Source organism: Lontra canadensis, unplaced genomic scaffold, assembly GCF_010015895.1.
Source record: "Lontra canadensis isolate GAN:19392208 unplaced genomic scaffold, GSC_riverotter_1.0 scaffold60, whole genome shotgun sequence".
Classification (NCBI taxonomy): Eukaryota; Metazoa; Chordata; class Mammalia; order Carnivora; family Mustelidae; genus Lontra; species Lontra canadensis.
In genome coordinates, this window is record NW_022631054.1 from 6,159,923 (window position 1) to 6,181,360 (window position 21,438).

Sequence of the window (21,438 nt, forward strand, 5' to 3'; positions counted from 1 at the left end):
TCCAACAGCAAAAAATAGGAAGTTTGTGGAGATGTGCTTTTGGTTAGCATTTGGTGCTTTATTTTCCACATTTAGTTAGTAAATATCTAAACTGGTAAAGATCTATAACAAGATAGGCCAGGTTTGGACATTCTTACCTAGGGAGTGACTGAAGCCTGAAGGAAACTAGACTTTGCACAACCCCCTGCCTTGAGAAGGGAGCAGTTGCTTCCCTGAGAGAGGCTTGGATCCTGATCAGCTGATTTCCTGTCTCTACAGGGATGAGATTCCTCCCCCTTCCTTCTGGAAGAAGTGGATATTTTCTCATTTCCTGTTTGATAGCATATTTTCTGAGTACCAGGAGACACTTGCTGACTATAAATCAGTTGGGGTGTGGGGTAGGAGGGAGGCTGCTTTTGTTTCCAGCAGAGTGGCTTTTGTTTGAGGAATTCAAAGCACATACAGGAAACCAAGCTTCCTTGTCCCCCCGGTGGAGACACAGGACCTAAAGGGTTTGTTGCGAATCCCTTTCCTATCTGACCTGTGGTGGTGGAGTCCGGTCTCCCACTACGCTCAGAAAAGCTTCTCCTTCATGGCGACCCAGCTCTGGATTCCACAGCCACATCTTCTGCACAGCCCTTTTGGTGCCTGGGTCTACTGGGGAGCCACTGTTCGACCTTGGTGGACGTGACCCCACCCTTGGAATGGAACGCGGCAGGATGCCCCTTTGAGTCCCGACTGACAGACACTGGCCTGGAATCTCGCTCTCCAGATTTCCTGTCATCTGTCCTTAGGAGCAGACCCTCTAGCTTCCTCTTGAGCTGGGTGGTAACGAGCAGCGCCACCTGTGGACCTGCGCCACCGCTTCTGTGTTCCTAACTGAGAGCTGCCGGCCCGCCCAGATTGGCCTGTTCCTGATCCATCTGGAGTGAGAGCAGAGGACTAGAAAGAGAGGACTGGGGAGGAAGGCATCACAAGCCACTTTGCTTGTAGCAGAGCTCTGCTTAGTGTTTGGGGAGCTGGAGTTTAATTTGCCACATACTAATTCTTAGATTTTTTTTTCTTGGACCTTGGAGAAGTCCTTAAAAATTCCTACAAAATAGGACATTGCTTGGTAGGTTATGAGAAATGTCATTTTTTAGGTTCTGTGGTAACACAAACAGCTTTTTCTAGTTTGCCAGGGTTTTACATGGCTGGATAATTGGTACGTTTAAAGTTCTTGGAGATCATTAGAGGAAGAACAGCCTTATAAATAGAATCAGAGAGCATGTGCCTAACTTTCTTTTTTTTTTTTTTTTTTAAAGATTTAACTTTTTTTTTTTTTAAGATTTTATTTGTTTATTTGACAGAGAGGGAGATCACAAGTAGAGATGCAGGCAGAGAGAGAGGGGGAAGCAGGCTCCCCGCTGAGCAGAAAGCCAGATGTGGGGCTCCATCTCAGGACCCCGAGATCATGACCTGAGCTGAAGGCAGAGGCTTAACCCACTGAGCCACCCAGGTGTCCCTATGCCTAACTTTTAACAGTGAATTTTTCCTTCTGTTGAGGATCGTGTGCCCTTTCTCCTTGCTCCAGGGACTTTCTGGTTTGAGGCTATTTTACAGTATCAGATAAATTTCTCCTGTAGGGTGGAAAGCAGCATTTTGCAGTGGAAAGGATGTAGGTGTTCGAATCATGGTTCTGCTACATACTAGCTCTGTGACCTTGGACAGTTGCTTAACCTGTCTGAGCTGTACATGCTTTTTCGATTTCATTAGCAGATGTTGGTGATGGTAACTATCTTGTAGGTCTTTTGTAAAGGTCAAATGAATGAATGCATGTAAAGGTTGTTGGTTGGTACATAGGGGGTATATAATTGGAATTTTTGGAAAAGAGTCGTAATAAAAATATGATTTTTTAAATTGTGGTGAAGTATACATAACAAAATTTACCTCTTCAACTATTTTTTTTAAAAATTTACTGTGTGTGAGAGAGAGAGACAGAGCACGCACATGTGCATATGTAGGAGGGAGGGGCAGAGGGAGGGGGAGAGAGAGTCCCCAGTGGACTCCAAGCTAAGTGCAGAGCCTGAATTGAGGCTCGATCCCATGATCCCTGAGATGATGACCTGAGCCAAAACCAAGAGTCAGTAGCCTGAGTGAGCCACCCAGATGTCCTCTCCTTAACCATTTTAAAGTGTACAGTTCATTGGCATTAAGTACATTCACACTGTTGTGCAACCATTACCACCATCCATCTCCAGAACTTTGTCTTCCAAACTTAAATTCCATACCCATTAAACAGTAACTGCTCACTCCCCCCATCCCCACCAGCCCCTGGCAACCACCATTCTACTTTCTGTCTCTATGAATTTGACTACTCTAGGTACTTCATGTAAGTGGAATTGCCTGTCCTCTTGTGACTGACTTATTTCACTTAGTGTCATGTCTTCAAGGTTCATCTGTATTGTAGTGTCAAAATTTTATTCCTTTTTAAGACTTAATAATCCTTTGCATTTATAGACCACATTTTGTTCATTCATTCGTTGATGGACATTTGGGTTGCTAACAATGTGATTATTTTTAATATTAATATTGGATTGATTCCCTACAGTTTTAATATTAATATTGGATTGATTCCCTACAGTTAAAGGTCCAAAGCTGGGGGAAGGAGGATGAAGTGAAGGAAGATAATCATTATTTTTGTGTTGACTTCACCTCTCTGGGCTTTGGTTGTAGGACCTATTTTGATAGGAGTCTGATGGATAATGGAGCCCATTTTGATAGGAGCCTGACATATGATGGACCCACTGGAGCCCATACAGAAGGTCCAGGCATGACAGAACTCTAGGGGGGGAAATTGCTTCCTGGTCTAATTTTTCCCAAGGATAGAGTGTTTTGCAGTGCCTGTGGCTTACCAGCCTTGCCTGCTTCCCTCTTGCCTCTGCTTTTATTATGAATGGGATTCTTGCTGTTGGAACATATCTAGGCTCTTAATTTGTTGTTGTTGTTGTTTTTAAAGATTTTGTTTTTAAGTAATCTCTACACCAACTTGGAGCTTGAATTTACAGCCCTGAGATCCAGAGTCATATGTTCTACCCATCGAGCCAGCCAGGTGCTCCCGGACTCTTAATTTATGTTACACAGGTCAGGGGCTGAGGAGGAATTGCTGTATCATGGGGTGGTGAGCACAAAGCATGATTAGCTGTATACCAGCCTGGCTTGCAGGATACAGGGTGCAGGGTATATGCACATGTGTGTGGGTATGCATGTTTGCATGTTTATATGCATACGTATATACACACACATATCCTGTCATTGACACTTGGCACAACATAGAAGCTACATGTTCTCCTCTGGCTTCCCTTCAACCCAGCCCACCACCAGAAGGTATACATTGGCAACGGGGCGGGGTGGGGGGGTAGTCCCAGGATGATGGGAGAGATTTTCTAGGGGATTGAAGCATAAAGAACCTTAGCAAGAGGGTCTTGATAGTTCAGAAAGGCTCTTGCAGTTTCTAACAAAATTCTGAAGAGAGTGTGACTTCTTCGCCCCACACCAGGCCTGGGTTAGACCTCTAAAAGTCCAAGAGCCCAGGCTTCTGTATCCTGTGCTTATGCTGGACACAGGGGATGGAGGCTGAGATTGAGAAGGAGAGGCAGCCCCTCTAAAAACTCCTGGATACTTTTAATGTGGCCTCTCCTGTTTGCTTATAGGGCTAATGGGTGGTTTGTACTGATTTGTCTCCAGTCCACCCTCTCTATGCATGAGAGGACTGCAGTGTCATTGAGGTGTTTTGCCCCACTGCATCATGGATAGAGGGACACATCCCTTCAGTATGCTCCTCCACCCCAATTGGCCTGTCTTCATATTTCCTGCTTTATACCTTCAATGCCTAGATACCAGTTACCTTTCAAAAGCTATTCAGGATGATTTGTGTTGTCAACATAATGAATACATTAATTCTATAATAAGTTAATAAGGATTATATTTAGAATTATTCAGTTACGGTTGTATAAATATATATGACTAAAGAATTATGTTTGTGCTTTGGGAGGGCCACTACAGGAGAGGATCTAAAAATGAATGTAAAAAAAAATAATCTCTTTTAGAGAAACATAGGTTAAATACAAAGGACAGTAGGGGGCACTTGTATGACGGTGGAGTAAAGACATGCACAAGAGTGTTCAGTTTGATTTTTGAGCTTTAACATATTTCTTGGAAAGTTAATATTTTTTCCTTATGCAGTTTTCTTTTTTCCCCTTATGCAGTTTTCTTTATGCAAAACTGACAGTTGGATTTTAAACAAAAATATTTGGCATAGTCAACAAGTTATATTTACTCTGTCGACTAAAAATGGACTTCGCTCAAATTCGTTTATTTTCTTACTTTCAGATACTCTTTGGCAAGCAAAAATTACTAGATTGAACATTTCATTTAACAATATCAACATACAAAGCTTTAAGAATTTGTCCGAAACAATCTACTGGAAGCCTCAGTTTCTGTATTGGCAAATTCTTACTACTCTAGATTATGAGCAAGCAGTCACTTTAGGATTTTGTTGAAATAATTTCTTGTACAAAAACAATGAATGAAAAACAAAACCAAAACAAAACGAACTTACTTCATAGTGTGTGTAAATAGAGGTACCAACAAGTCCTTGAAAAATGGCTAAGAGATTTGAACTCTTTCCACTTCATTTTATAGCTGGTGTTAGATGAGCATAGCTTTCTCTTATTTGAATAATGTCGTCAAAAGGTCCTAAAGGCCGAAACAATTAGTTGTGAGTGATCCCTCTCCTGAATTTCCTATGAGCAGCTTTGATGAGGAATAACAGTATCACTTTCAAATTGGCCCATGCACAAACGACGTAATTATAGGTATTCCATTTTCCATACATATGATATAGTTGGCTCTTAATCAACCCATGAAAATGGAGCAGAGGGCGTGCTGAATACTTCAGACTCACAGATAAATTCTGAAACTAATTTTAACCAACTGTTCTATCATTAGTCCTACTTGAATTACCAAAGATGTTTGTAAGGGGCAACAAATGAGCCTATTGTCCCCCTTTGTTCATTCTTTACCTCCCTTTTAAATGTTCTCACCCATTATTCTTTACATTCCAGCAAAATGAACTTGTGCCCTTCCTATATGTTCCCTGTGTTTTCCTGCTTCTGTGCCTTTGCTCAGGCTGTTTCCTCTGCCTGAATTTTCCTTTCATTTCTGCATCTTATTTGTCTTTCCACATCCATCTCGAATGTTCCTGCTTTTGATGCAAAGTTTTCCTAATCCCTTAAGATAGAAGTCCTATCATCTTTCTTCCTTTTTAAAAAAAAAAATATTTTATTTATTTATTTACTTGAGAGAGAGAGAGAGAGAGAGAATGAGAGCGAGAGAACATGAGAAGGTGGAAGTCAGAGGAAGAAGCAGGCTTCCCACTGAGCAGGGAACCTGATGCAGACTTAATAATAATAACAAGTGACAACTAACATTCACATAGCCTTTTACAAAATGATATTCATGTATATTAACTCTTTTGAGTTTTGTGTACAGTTTATGCCTTCTGCTTTACAGCCGAGGAAACTGAGGCTCAGGGAGGTTAAATGACTTGCCTGAGGTCACATGCAGCTGGAACTGAACACAAATCTTATGACCTCAAACCCCATGTTCTTTCTACAAACAACACTATCAATGATTATTATCTCTTGCTACTGTGTGTTACAGTTACTTGTGAAAACATCTTATCTGGTGCATTACTTTGTGCCGTCCTTGTTCTCTGTGACCCTTATATCCCAAAGCACAGAGTATTGCATATAATAAGCCATCAGTAAACATTTGAAAGGCTGATGATGAGCCAGGGAGCTGTTGGTGAATGCATTTACCTAGCACAGTGCTTGGCACATAGATGCCTAATATATATTTGTTGGATTTAATTGTAACATGGATCAAAGGCTGTAGTTAGTCAGCACTTATATGGCATTTACTAAGTGCCGGATACTTTTATAAATGCTTTGCATGATATTAAGTCATTTAATCCTCTCAACAACTAAATGAGGTAGGAACTGTTTGTATTTACATTTCATACTTGATGAAACTGAGGGACAGGAAGGCTAAGTGACGTGCCCAAAGCCACACAGGTGGGAAGCAACAGAGCTGGGTTTCATACTGGCAGGCAGTTGGCCTTAGAATCCGCATGCACTCCTAATCATTATGCCAGAATCAGTTGTTTAGAATATTTGTACACTGTCATGTTCCTCCTGGACTCCTTTCTGTCTTGGGTGTGGCACACATAGAGAAAAGCAGAAGAAGGAGAGCTTGTGAGTGTAGTGTAGAGCAGTGGTTCGCGTCAGAATCACCTGGAGGGCTTGTTCAGACACAGACTGCTGGGCCCCACCCACAGTTTCTGATTTCAGTAAGTCTGGGGTGGGGCTTGAGAATGTCTAATTTACTATTATTGTTATTATTAGATTTTATTTATTTATTTGAGAGAGAGAAAGCATGATAAGAGGGGAGAGTCAGAGGGAGAAGCAGACTCCCTGCTAAGCAGGGAGCCTGATGTAGGGACTCAGTCCCGGGACTCTGGGATCATGAGTGAGCCAAAGGCAGATGCTTAAGGGACTGAGCCACCCGGGCATCCAAGAATTTCTAATTTTTTTTTTTTAAAGATTTTATTTATTTGACAGAGAGAGAGAGATCACAAGTAGGCAGAGAGGCAGGCAGAGAGAGAGAGGGGGAAGCAGGCTCCCTGCTGAGCAGAGAGCCCAATTCGGGGCTTGATCCCAGGACCCTGAGATCATGACCTGAGCCCAAGGCAGAGGCTTAACCCACTGAGCCACCCAGGCGCCCCGAGAATTTCTGATTTCTAACACATTCCCAGGAGATGCTGCTGTTGTTGGTCTGGGACCACTGGTGTAGAGTATAAGGGTTAAGTGTATGGACTCTGGAGCTAAGCTACCAGGGTTTGAATCTCAGATCTGCCATTTATTGTGAGCCTGGGCAAGTTCTTAAGCCTTTCTGTGCTTCAGTCCTCATCTGTAAAGTGACCATGTTGATAGTACCTACATCATACGGACTGAATGAAATAATACATGTCAAGTGTTTAGAATGGTTATTCGCTCACAGTAAACATGCGGTGTTAAATACAGTAATGGTGGTAAGACATGGTTCCTTCCTTTATAGATTTTACAGTCTAGTTACAAAGACTAGACTTAAATTCAATAAATAATAAAAAAAAATAGTGTGAGATTAGATTATTGGTTCTGACCCTAAAGTCCCTTAGAGGTGAAGTTTGTGTATGTTGTGGGGCAGGAGAGGCAGTTGGGGGGTCAGGAGAAGGAGAGGTTCATGGGGCTAGTGGATGACAGAAAGTTCTATAATAAGAATTTTGAAAGATTGGGGTTGTCAGTGGCTTTGGTTTTACAAGCAGAGAATTGAAGGGATAGAGAGAGAGAGAGAGAGAGAGAGAGAGAAAGGAAGCAGGAAAGAGGAAAAAGAGAGAGACAGAGCCGAGATGGGAATGGGGCAAGAGAGATGCCCGTGCTGTGTTTGCCAGAGAGATAACCAACTCCTTTTCTCATTCCTCTTTCATGGAGCTGGCAGCTGGTCTGATGGTGAAGTTCCCGGCAGTTTGCTCTTTGTGGGGAACAATGGCTAAGGAAGTGGCTTGCCACTGGCTTCTGTGGCTGGGCTCTGCAGCCCTGATCCTCCACAGCTGATTCACATACTTTTGATTCTTGCTGAGAAAGGCAGTTGTTAGGTTTGGGAGTTTTCAGATTCCAGAGCCAGCTGGACAGCTGACCCTCTGGTAGCTATTTCCCAAACTGCCAGCCCTCTGTCGCCTCATTTCCCCTGGCCCCTTCTTTTTGACTTTGAAGCAATATCCTATATTTAGTAAACTAGCCAGCTTGAGGTTGGAGGAGGTTTGAGGGGGATGTCTCTCCCACCTTAGAATTCTGGGTGGATGGAGTATTTGGACCCAGGAACATGATGTGTCCTGTTAAAAAAACTTTAACCCGGGGCACCTGGGTGGCTCAGTGGGTTGAGCCTCTGCCTTCGGCTCGGGTCATGATCCCAGGGTCCTGGGATCGAGCCCCGAATCGGGCTCTCTGCTCCGAGCGGAGCCTGCTTCCTCCGCTCTCTCTGCCTGCTCTCTGCCTACTTGTGATCTCTGTCAAATAAATTAATAAAATATTAAAAAAAAAAAAAACCTTTAACCCCTCTTCATCAGCAGCCGTGTTCAAAGGCCAGCTTACAGTGCTAAGAATGTACCTCTAGCTCATGGGCAAGGAGCAGTGTTTATTTTTGGGTGTCTTGAAAAAAATATTTGGGAAAGGAGTGGGGAGAAGTTCAGACAGCTCCATTTATGGTTGAGCAATGCTTGGTATTCTACAGAAGGGACCATATGGACGCTGGGGAAGGGTTTAGCATTCTGATTGTTCACCTCTTGCTCCCTCCATTCAGGGATGATTAGGGACACCTCATTAGCAATCAGAGCGGGATAAGTATTTCTTGGACTCACACGAACCTCAGCCCCACATCCTGGGCATCTTCTGCTCTCCCAGCCTGCTGAATCACCACCTAGGAATGGCAGGAGCCAGGTTGCTTCCTGGAGCACCTGGAGCGCTCTGGGCACGATGCACTGTTGACTGGTCTTGGTCTCCTAGACACGGCTTGGGCCTCTCCAGGCCTGTTGGAGTGATAGGCTGGGTCTTAGCCCCCCCGCTCCGGCTTGTTCCACAAGGCGCTGACCTACTTTCCAGAGACAATTAAGTGTTTGTGAGCAAAAGAAGGCGGTGACCCAAGTGAAGGTGAACCAGAGCTGCATTAAACAAACATTTGCAATTACTCTTTTTTTTTTTTTTTTTTTTTTTTTTTGTCTCACACAGCAGGGTCCATCTCAGTGCAAATGGAACAGCCAGCCAGGCTGATCTGGGGGCCAAATTCCAGATCCTTATCCAGATAGCCACCCTGGAAATCTCAATCTGTCCATCGGTGTACTTTAACATAAGAAATCACCTTTTGCGATCATTGACCCCTTTGTCTTTGGGTGAAAGGAGAAGGTTTAGAAGAAAGTTGGGGCTCAGAGTGAATCAGCATTGTAACCCAGCAGCTCTTTTTGGTGGCGGTGTCTTGACTCACCCTCTGAGAGGATTCGGGTCTCTTTGTATAGGCTGGGCCAGGAGGTGGCATGGGAGCCTCGACTTTAGGGAACTAGTGAGTAGCTTGTTTAGGTTTTCCTGTCCTGTGAGACAAGGGTTAGATTCAGGCTTCACCGTAAAAGGGTATGAACTCACTTTCCCACCTCAGTCCTAGATGTCACCTAGCAAACACCACTCCTGCCTCCCTATTGGATACGATGATCCTTGATTTATTATCCGTACTGTTGTCCTTTAGCACTGGGGGAAGGATCCAGGTCCCTGAGAAGGGCTGTGACTCCTGTCCTACATCAGCTGGCTCCAGGACCCTGAGGGAATTGCTAAACCAGCAATTAGGCAGTTTCTTAAACTTTTTATTTTTAGCAACTCTGCACACATGACAATTCCTATAATCTCCCACTCAATAAAAATAAGTTACTGATAATGCACCCAGAGATCCAGATCAAATCTTAAAGTTCAGGAAAGAGGTTTAGGAGTACTCAGTCCTTCCACTCTCTCATTGGAACTCTGTCTAACAGCTTTTGAGGTGAAAGCCCATCTGAAGATCTAGGTTACAGATCAGAGCATGGCTCAGAAGTCAGCATGGCATCAATTTGGGTCATGTTAATGGCTAAGTTTCTAGGGGAAGAGTATTTGAGGTGACCTGAAATTGCTCCCCTCCTCCTAGAAATCCCAGAGTCCGGTCATAAGCTCCTTTCTTCCGCTTCTCTTCCTTTATGCTTACGAAGCCTGGTCTCTGCCTGTTTTCCAGTCTCTCAGCCTCTGAATGGTGTCATTGCCTGCCCTACCTCTATCCTACACGACAACACCTGCCCTGACATTTCCAGGTCTTTTGCTGCCACACCTTACTTTGCTTTCCCCAAAGCTGGACACATGTTCATTTTTTCCACCGAGCTACCAAGTTCTGCTGCATAGCATTGTGCTGACTGATTCCTTTACAAATTTACAAGCTCCAGCCAGAGCTTGACTCTGAACCCTGCCCTGAAGTTTCTTCTCTTCTGGTTGACTTGTGCATCTTGTACCTACGGCAGCTCCCCCAAACTTTCCCCTCTCCTGAGACTTGCTGTGCCGCCCTACGTGGTAACTCTCAACAAGCCATGTAGCCTTGCACTTCCCATGGCCCTGCCTCTCAGTACACCTGTGATCTTTCAGTCCTCCCCACATTCCCCTTGGGTCAGAGGCCTCTGAGCATGTGCATGGTTTGTGTTCTCAGTCTTTCCCCCACCTAGTGACTCTTTATAAATATGTTTAGGTTTTCTCCATCCTAGGGCAAAGATTCTTTTAAGCTGGTCTCTTCTTTTTCTTTGTGCCTTTTTTTTTTTTTTTTTTTTTAAACCACTAGTCATATTGACCCCCTATAGCCTGGCTGTTGTGACCACCATCCCAAATGAAACCACCATCACCTGTGCTGAGCTACTTGCAGAGTTCCTGGGTCTCCTTCACTTCTCATGCTCTTTGACCTTGACACAGCATTTGACCCTCTTTGGACCTCTTTTCCCTCTCACTCTGTGCACTTTTCCTGGACAAGTTTACTTCCTCTGGTGATTTCATTTATCAATGTCGTCTGTGTGTTTGGTGATGACTCTCAAAATCTCTAAGGACTTTTCTCTGGGATTCAAAATTGTATTTCCAGATTTTTCTGGGATCCAAAATGTATTTCCTTTCCACTTAAGAGTTTGCAGAAATTCTCTTTAACATATCCCAAACCAAAGCTCATCATCATTCCCCTTCTTTCCCCTGCCCAACCAAACCCACGTCTCTTCTTGTGTTCCCTGTCTCTTATTATTAGTATCCCTCTCTACCAATTTGCCCAAGCTAGAAACTTTGGGTTTCTTTGTGTTTTTGTCTTCTTCATTCTCTGTATCTGACTGGACACTAAGTTCTGTTTGTTCCAGTTCAGAAACATCTCTGAACATCCAGTTCAGAAACATCAGAAAAATATCCTTTCTCATCCATCCATCCTGGTGGGACCTACTGCCCTATTTTAGATCTTCATCATCTTTGGCTTACTACCGGTGACTTTTGCAGAGTCCAAAGTCATTGCACACTTAAAAAATTTTTTTAGATACTTTTTGCGAAAGTACTATCCATGGAAGTTGTACTATGTCGTTGAGTTTTACATGTTATCTCTTGTTGAAAACTCCAGTGCTCACTGTGTTCTATTCGTTCAGGGGGGTGAAGTTCAGACTTCTTAGAATGGGTGTGATTCTTGGTTTCATCCCTTGTTTATGCACTTCCCTATGCTTTGGATGTTCTTTCTACTCCATCTGCTCACAAACTCCTGTTCATACTGTAAAGAAGTCTTCCATGCTAGCTCAAAACTAACTAGTTTTTTATGGTGTTCCAGCTTCTTTCCCCCTACCCCAACTGGAAAAAATAGAACTTATCTCCTCATCTGAGTTCTCATGGTACTTTATATATCCCTTTGTAATAGTACTTATCTTATTTTACAGTTATCTGTTTAATCGTCTGACTCCTTTACACCAGGAGTTTAATGAGGGCAGACCATACCTTCTTCATCTTTGTTTCTTTGGTGCCATACACTTGGTTGAGTTGGTGGGTTGTATATACAGATTCTGCTATCTCCACATTTGGGAAGTCCAAAAGAGCTATGCTACTGTTGGTTATTAGTTGTGATAATCTCCCCTCTCTTTATTTCACAAAGTAGCTGGGTGTACTGTATGAAAATGACAAAATAATGAAAACAGTAAAATTAAAAGCACCTAGGGGTGCCTGTCTGGCTCAGCTGGTAGAGCATGTGACTCTTGGTCTTGAGGTTTTTAGTGTGAGTCCTATGTTGGGTGTAAAGATTACTTAAAAATAAAATTAAAAAAAAATTAAAGTAACCTAAAATCCCATCACTTGGATAACCACTATAAACATTTTGCTGTATTTTCTTTCAGATATTTCTTCTGTGAATACATACACGTAAATACATATTTTGCAAAAATATACTGTTTGTAACTTGTTTTCTTTATGGTGAAAGTCAGTGTTAAGAAATAACGTACCCGGGGTGCCTGGGTGGCTCGGTGGGTTGGGCCTCTGCCTTCGGCTCAGGTCATGATTCCGGAGTCCTGGGATCGGGCCCCGAGTTGGGCTCTCTGCTTAGCAGAGAGCCTGCTTCCTCCTCTCTCTGTGCCTGCCTCTCTGCCTACCTGTGATCTGTGTCAAATAAATAAATAAAATCTTAAAAAAAAGAAAAGAAATAGCGTACCCATATAATAATTTATGAATATTCCTGTACATATATCTGTATTTTTTTCTTAGTACACGTGACCACATTTCTTTTGTATAAATTCCTAAAAGTGAAATTACAGGGTCAAAATTCATTGCATACTTTAAAAAATTTTAGATACATTTTGTTAAATTGCCCTCCACAGACGTTGTACCATGTAGTTGAGTTTTTCAGTACCTTGAGATTTTTTCCTCTGGTAGGTTTTGTGTTGCTGTTGGTGGTTTTATGTATTGGAATGATTTAATTAAGGCTGTGTTTTAGGCAGACTGCGTGCAACACGGATTGGGTGAGAAGGAGAGAAATCATTCTTTGGAGGCCATTTTAAAGCAATTCAGGTTCGAGGTAACAAGGATTAGAGGGGAGAGGCTTGACTGTTGAATCAAGAGGACAATGCGAGGCAGTGGGAAGAACTGATAAGACTCGATAGTGGGCTAGGTAAAGGGTGCCATTACGCAAGTGGGAAATTAAAAGGAGGTATCAATTTGGGGAAGGAAGCTGTGGATTCACTTTTAATAACCTGAGTTCTAGCTGTTGTGGCATGCTCAGGTGGAAATGTCCTGAAGGCAGTTGGCATGGCACAACAGCAGTCAGAAGAGAGGCAAGGCTCAGTCATCTCATCTTGATACTTAAAACCCTCCATAATAACCTTTCCAGCACCCTCTCCAGCTGCCGCCTCAGCTCTAAGCCAGACAAGGTTGTCTTCCTGGAGGGCCTTCGCTCACTGTGTCTGCCGTGTGGAATCTTACCCATTGTTCACCACCCATCTGAGTCCTCCAGGAAGCTTTTTTTTTTTTTTTTTTAAAGATTTTATTTATTTGTTTGATAGACAGAGATCACAGGTAGGCAGAGAGGGGGGGGGGGGAAGCAGGCTCCCCGCTCAGCAGATAGCCCGATGTGGGGCTCGATCCCAGGACCCTGGGATCATGACCTGAGCTGAAGGCAGAGGCTTCAACCCACTGAGCCACCCAGGCGCCACCTCCAGGAAGCTTTTGATCACCCCCACTGGAAGTCAGTTCCTAATTCCTTAAATGCTAATGGTCATTATTTTCCCTATATCTTTTATATTGTACTTTAATATCGCATCTGTATGTGTGTAAGATTGGAACCTCCTCAAGGTTGAGGACTGTATCATAAACTCCATTTTATCTCCCACATTATTGCCAGCACATAAGTATCCAAAAATAGTTGGTAATTTATGGAGTAAATGGAACCAGCTTAATGTATTATTAATATACGGGGTTATTACTCTGTACCTAACACTTAATAAAGTGCTAACACTATTTTTTGTGCATTTTCCTGCTAATTTTCTTAAATACACAAATATATTATGGGAGGTGAAGTGGAAAAAAGAGATCTGAAGTGTTTCCCCTGTCACAACCATGTTCGTTATTTCCTCCAAGTTTCTTTTTTTTTTTTTTTTAAAGATTTTTATTTACTTATTTGACAGACAGAGATCACACGTAGGCAGAGATGCAGGCAGAGAGAGGGAGAAGCAGGCTCCCCACTGAGCAGAGAGCCCGATGCAGGGCTCGATCCCAGGACCCCAGGATCATGACTTGAGTCTAAGGCAGAGGCTTTAACCCACTGAGCCACCTAGGCACCCCTCCTCCAAGGTTCTTAAGTGTGGTATATGTCCCTGCCCTTTAGCTTCCAGCCCCCCTGCTCTCTTGAAATTGCTGTTGCCAAGGTCATTAATCACCTTCTAATTGCCAGATCCAATGGGGATTTTTCAGCTCTGATCTTATGTGATTTTCCTGTGTACTTGGCTTTGTGAAACGCTCCATCCTCCTTGAAAGTTTCTCCTTCCCTTACTTATTGTGACCATATCCTCTCCTGATTTTCTTCCTTCATTTACAGGTTTATCTTCCTTTAAATAAAGGAGCTTTCTAAGATTTTTGTCTTTGGCCCTCTACAGAGTTTTCTTGAGTGATCTTACTCAGACCCATGGATTCAACTGCTGGGTCAGAGCTCTCTCCTGAGTTCCACGCACTTATCTCTGGGTATTGTAGGATTTGTTTTACATATCTTGTAGGTGTCTTTTACTCCGCACGTTCTACACTGAACCCCTCATCTCCACCCCAGCAAGCCTGCTTTTCTCTCTCCTATTCCTTACTTTAAGGCACTTCCACCTAGTCACGTGAGTGAGATATTTGGGAATCATTTGAGAATCTTACCTCACATGGTCCATCCACCCACCCACCCCGACCCTAGCTCAAATAAAATAGTGATCAAATGCCATATAAATTATTCCACCACAGATCCCACACCCCCTCCTTTCTGCACATTACCAGTGCTGCTTTCTTTGTTATGATTTTATTATTTCTCAGCATATAACTGTGATAGTCGGGGTACCTGGGTGGCTCAGTGGGTTAAAGCCCCTGCCTTCAGCTCGGGTCATGATCCCAGGGTCCTGGGATCGAGAGCCCTGCATCGGGCTCCCCGCTGAGCAGAGAGCCTGATGTGGGGCTTGATACCAGGACCCTGGGATCACGACCAGAGCCGAAAGCAGATGCTTAACGACTGAGCCACCCAGGCGCCCCAATAAAGAAAATCTTAAGGGGGAAAAAAAAAAAGCAACTGTGATAGTGTCCTAACTGGTTCCCTTCCCTTCTGTCTTGTTCCCCTCCCTTTCACAGCTGCTAGAATGCACTTTGTGAAATTAAAATCTAATTATAAGAAATAGTCACTCCCAAGTACAGATGCTTTCAATGCCTTTCCATTGTCTTCAGGGTGATATATGGTTTCTTTAGCATGGCATGCAAAGCTTTCATGTCCTGCCATCATTCTTCCAGAGTAGAGAGTACACTCTCTACTACACTCTAGCCATGTCAAACTATTTTAAGTTCCTTAAATGCATTGTGCTCTCTCATGTTTCTCCTTTGCCTTTTCTGTCTACAGCACTCCTGCCACCATCAATCTAGTTCTGTCTGGCCCTGAAGTTCCAGTTCCAGCAGCATCTCCTTTGGGAAGCCTTCCCTAGGCTTCCATGTGCTTCTTTGCTTCCATGCACCTTCACCAGCATCAGCTGCACTGTATTGCATGTTAGTGCACATGCTTGTCTCACTCACTAGATCACAAACTGCTTGAGAGAAGAGGCTCTGCGCTCTTCACCTCCATCCTTGGTGTTGTACAAATTAGGCACAGGGCAGGCTTGTTGGATGTGTGAATGATTGAGTGAGGACATATGTGGTCAGTGGCAGTGCTGGGATCAGGATTTAGAATTGCCAATAATTGACTTTTAAGCTTTTGTTTATTTTGCCTAGGTAATGCGTTCACATAATTGACTACTCAAAAGGTACAAAAAAGATGTTCAGTGAAAAATTTTTCTTTCACTCCAGCCAATCTTTACCCCTCCTTGAAGACAATCAGTATTGTCAGGTTTTTGTGCCTTCCAGAGGTGATATATGCACTTATTTATTCAACAAATACTTGTTGAGCACCTACTGTGTGCTAGGTACTAAGCTAGGCTCTGGGGATAAACAGTGAGGAAAACAGATAAAAGTCCCTGACTTTCTGGAACCTAAATTCTATATATTTTTCTTCCCTCCTTTGAAAAAAAAAAAAATGAATGACATACACTGTTTGACCTTTCTTTGTTTTATTTATTATATCTTGAAGATTAATCCATTTCAGCTCATAAAGACCTCTCCCCCCCCCGCTTATTATTTCATTATGTAGATGTACCATTATTTATTTAGCCAGATCCCTACTGATGGATGATCTTTTGTTATTACACAATGCTGCAGTGAAAAACCTGTTGTACACTTGTCATTTTGCATATATGTATCTATAGGAAAAATTCTTAGGTGTGCAGTTGCTGGGCTAAATAGTATATATATTTGTAAATTTGGTGGGTAGTCTGATCCATGACTTCAGTTTTTTATTATGAATATTTCAAGCATGTAGACAAGTATAGGTAACACTATAGGAGATACGTATATATACCCACTACTCATTAAACTGTTGTTGACCGCTTACTGAGGTTCTGCCTATTAAGTACTTTTAGCCACTCCTTAACATTGTGATGTTTTCCCACTGAATATTATCTTGGACTCAAGATACTAAGTTTCTTAGAACTCATACCCTAACATCCTGGAGTCATCACTATACAGTCTATCTTGGACTGTTTTTTGTTTGTTTGTTTGTTTTTTTAATATAACCTCATTTTTAGGAAAAGGCAGCTTCAGAGGAAAATTCCATTATGCTATTTTTGGTGTCTAGAATCTGAGTTTCAAAAATGTTTATTTTGCCTCCTTCCTCTGCTCAAAAGCAACATAAGAATGCTACGGGAAGTTGGTGGCCTGTCGTCTTGGAGACTTGTTTTATTTGCTGGTGGAAGCGCTCAGGTGAATTGAGCCATCAAGCACTCTCGCCCCTGGGGTTTGTCAGAATAACTGAATGTGGTTCTCCTTAGTGGGCACCTTTAGCTGACATGGAGTGCAGCTGTGTCCTCTGGGTCCTGATGGAGCTGGTGACTGAAGCTGTTCCCCGAGGAGGGGGAAATTGTTGATCTCTATTACACCTGGATGCCTGTAGCTGTGTCAGGATGCTTTTGTTGAAATAAATGTCTTTCCCTCCCATCTCTGCTAGAAGTCCATAACCTTGTTCCAGTAGTAGGTGACTCTTGTCTCTGACCTTTTTCTTAGGTCCCCAAAAGGTCTCATGAGGCTTTTAGGTTGCTTTATGATATTATAAACCTAGAGGGGATCTTTAGTCTCAGGTAGAGCTAGCATCAGAGGTCATGGCTGGTACAGATGGACCCTAAGAGCAGGTATTTTTGCCTTTCTTCCCAACTGGTCAGTCCTTTTCACCTTGTTTGGTCTTGTAGTATTACATAACCACTGTAGGGAGGAGAGGACTCCTAGGATTCACCCATTTTTCCGTGGACCACACAGCCAGAAAGAAAAGGATCAAAGAGAGAGAACTGATTTGAGAGCATGTGGCCTAAAGCACAAGGCCTTTTTAAACTTGTTGCCAGACCCAGAGTGTAAGTCTGGTCCACACAAAGTAGCTCTCCGAGCCTGGGATGAGCAGAGTGGGCAGAGCTCCTTGGGCCTTTGCTAGCAGGCCCACACTTAAAGCCTCCCTTGGTTTTGCCATTTTGGTTTTCTCCTTCTAAGCATGAGGTCTGACTTTTTTTTTCTTCTGTTCCTCAGCCCTGCAGAGGCAGTTCTGGCCCTGGGGACAGCTCTTTCTTCAGATGGCAAACTCATTTTCTCTCTAGCAGACCAGAAGGACGAGGTGTAATTCAACCCCTTTCTCCATCAGACACTGCTGCCAGGGGGAGACAATGAAGAAAGTGATCTTTGTTGCTCCCTGAATAGGACCACGAACCCTGGCACCTGCTTTTGTTACTGGCTTCTTAAGTCACTGGAGACATTTTCGCTGTCTTCTTGGGTCAGCAGCTGCTTTGGAGTAACGGTAGCAACTGGCCTCAAAGGAAATGGATGTATTTATATGAGGAGAGTTACCTTTCATGTCCCTAAACCTCTTGTCTTTAGGGCTGGTCTAGAGAGTGAGCAGTTGGAAGTCAGCTGTGCCTTCAGTTGGACCACCTATGACCCTCATCTTCCCTGAGTCTGAGCAGACAGATTGATTCCTTTTTTGTCCTGCTCTCTATCCTGTTAGACTCTGAGTTCTGTGTTCCCAGCACCTAGGCTGGTGCCTGGTGAGTGGTGAGTAGGCAACAGATGTATGTAGAATGAATGGCTGGGTGAATTCTTTGAACTGGCTGTCCAGGTTTAGCTTCCCTCACCCTGACGTGGGGGTGTGTGGGGGAGAGGGACCTTTGTTTTTAGAGGAAAGATAGCTTCGAAAGAATTATAGAAGTTATTAACTCGTAGAGGGGTTTGGGGGGGCTGCGTGAACTCCAAGGTAGGGCCTTTTCTTTCTTCATCAGCCTAGAACTTTCTCCTCAGTTGTAATTCTCTACTGGCAGACTTGTCTTCATGTTATAGGACTAATATCCTGAACCTGACTCAGGCCTTCACTCCACCAAGGTTCTGGTGTCCCTGAGCCTGGGCAGGGCAGGTATTCCTTTTAAACTGTCATCCTGTCACTAGAGAGCAGGCAGCCCAAAGGACTACATCTCATGCACTGTCCTCTGCACTTCCTGATCTGCCTGCTTTCAGTCAAGTTCCACTCTGTTCCGAAGTGTCTGTATGTGTGTCAGGGCTGTTGGAGACAGCAGGGCTTTCTTCCCCCTCTGTCAGCAGCTGGCCAGAGAGTGCCTATTAGACTGCCAGATTCTGAGCCTTTCACATTGTTCATCTCTGGAACTTTGGGGAGCCTCCCTCCTGCCACCTGAGGTTTCGCCCACTCTTCGCCTTGTGAGACCTAGGAGGATAAACCATGAAGGGCCACAAAGAACATGTAGAGGTATTGGACTCAGGTGCTTTGAAATGCTCAGATTTTGAGGAAGAGTCCCTGGGCTGCAAGAGTGCAATTGGGGTTGAGGCTGCTGCCCTCCTCCCCTTTCTCAAAACCCTGGAGTTGGAACTGTCTCTCACTCCTTAATGCCAAACATCCTTGTTTTTGTTTAATTTTTATCTGATAAGATGTTATTAAACAATTTCAATGGTGAAACACACAGAGGAAATGACAAACTAGCATGTGTTGTCTTTTAAATGCACTTAGTTCAAGTGGCTATTTTAAAAGTCAGTTTTTCCTGCTGTGAGATTCCTGTTGTCTGGGCTGCTTTGCTCCTTTGGGTGGGAGGAGTCTCTGAATAGGATTTTATAATGGCGTTAAAGCAAGAGGACCCAGCTCTGCCCTGGCTAACTGATCTTTCTTTCACATTCTTATATTCACATTGCACTATGTTAATTGCTTTCAGATCATGACACAGGATGGATCACAGAGATCAGTTTAGAGGTTATCTACCTGTGGTTCATTGACCCCTCTCCACTTGTAAACAACAGACTATATGTAGGTGAATATGTGCCTTTTTCTAGGGAGAGTATCCTTGGTTTTCATCAGATTCTCATTAGATTTTATGACCTAAAAAGAAAAGAATAACTAGTGTTTCATAGGAATTTGGGGCTCCTGCTCACGTAGCTGGTTCGTGACAAAGTTGGATCTTGAGACAGGCTCTGGAATCCAGGTATTTTGACTCTACAACCCAAATTGTTTGCACTGTACTCTATTATCCATTCTCTTCCTGGAGAAATAAGTGCAGTAATGCCAGGAAACAGACACACGATCTGAACTGATATTTAATGTTTGCCTTTCTCTGTACGCAGCCTTATTTCACAGATGAGGAATCTGAGGACCTGGTCTTTTGGACTAGGTGACCTCAAAGATACAGTGATTCTCACAGTAATGCATCACAGAATCTGTATTTTTGTTTGTTTTTTACTGTTTCCCATTGTCTGACTTACACTCTGTAAACATTAAGGTCCCCCCCCTTTTTTTTTTTAAGATTTTATTTATTTATTTGACAGACAGAGATCACAAGTAGGCAGAGAGGCAGGCAGAGAGAGAGAGGAGGAAGCAGGCTCCCTGTGGAGCAGAGAGCCTGATGTGGGGCTCGATCCCAGGACCCCCGGATCATGACCTGAGCCGAAGGCAGAGGCTTTAACCCCCTGAGCCACCCAGGCGCCCCATTAAGGTCCGTTTTAATCATTGACTCTTGCCCATGAAATTGTTCTGTTGAGAAAAGGAAGCACATATTGTGTCCCTTTGACTCCTAGTAAATACACAGATCTGCACACAGTGGTTGGCTACCTTGTTGGTAGTGTTGACTGACTGGTAGCATCGGAAGGCACAAAAGCTTGGGTTGGATACTTTTATTATTTAAAAATGTTCCCCTCTCTATTATCTTAGCAGCTGTTATATTATTTAGCCTGATCTTTTCAAATGGGCACACTCTTTTTTTCTTTGTTTTCATAGTGCTTCTTATACAGGTTCTTCACCTGCATCCAACTTGCATAATTGGAAGTTTTGTGGAACGTTATATTTGACACCCTGTGAGTTCCACCCCCAAGTCGCTAAATGACAGCCTGCCTGGCAGGTTGCTTGGAAAACCTTCAGGACTGAGAGGGGGGTGTCTCTCTTGTGAGGGGTTCTTCCGTGGAGTCTGACTCCATTGGTTACCCATGGGTTTCTAGGATGCCAAGGCTTTTATGGTAAAATGAGCCAGAGTACCAGAGCATGACTTTTAGGCAGATTGCTTAACCTATTTTCTCATATGTAAATTAAAATTTACAGTTATTTTTATAAAGACATTTTAAAAGATGAATTTAATGATGCAGGTGAACCACTTTTTAAAAAAGATTTATTTATTTGAGAGAGAGAGTATGGGCACATGCGCATGAGTTGGGGGAGGGGCAAGAGGGAGAGAGAGAATCTCAGGCAGACTCCCCACTGAGCACAGAGCCCCGTGTGGGGCTTGATCTCATGACCCTGAGATTATGACCTGAGCTGAAATCAGGAGCCACCCAGGCGCCCTGCAGATGAAGCCCTTTGAGCTTCTTACAATGAAATGCGATAGAAATTTCAGAATTTTGTTTTCCCCTCTTATTATATAATCTCTGTAGCTTATCCTATGAGCCTGTGATTATTGGGTGGGGTGGGGAGTGGGTCATCTTTTGGGGGCTAATGGAGAAGGAAATTTACGGTAGATACTGACATTTTTTTTTTATTATTATTATTTTTTAAGATTTTATTTATTTATTTGACAGAGAGAGAGATCACAAGCAGGCAGAGAGGCAGGCAGAGAGAGAGGGGGAAGCAGGCTCCCTGCTGAGCAGAGAGCCCGATGCGGGCCTCCATCCCAGGACCCTGATATCATGACCTGAGCTGAAGGCAGAGGCTTTAACCCACTGAGCCACCCAGGCGCCCGATACTGACATTATTAAAACAAACCAAAAACAAGTCAGCTGAGCTGAATAGTGCCCTGGAATGGGGAGCATGGGTGGGGGGTGTCTGAACTGCATTTTCCCCTTAGTTTTCTATGGCGAAGGTCCTCCCTCCCTGAACTGTGCATTTAGCACTTAGGAAGTGGGCTTCACAGTTTCTGCTTCTGTCTCCCTGCCTCGGACTGTGTTGATCAGCAGCGTCTCGCCTGTGTGTGGCTGTGTTCCATTCTGT

The 21,438-nt window shown here is 43.5% G+C and overlaps 1 protein-coding gene across 25 annotated transcripts in view; it reads left to right on the top strand.

Moving 5' to 3' along the window:
- MACF1 (microtubule actin crosslinking factor 1) overlaps positions 1-21,438 on the top strand; it is a 337,353-nt gene that overhangs the window by 38,372 nt on the left and 277,543 nt on the right. The gene's annotated exons all lie outside the window — the stretch shown is intronic.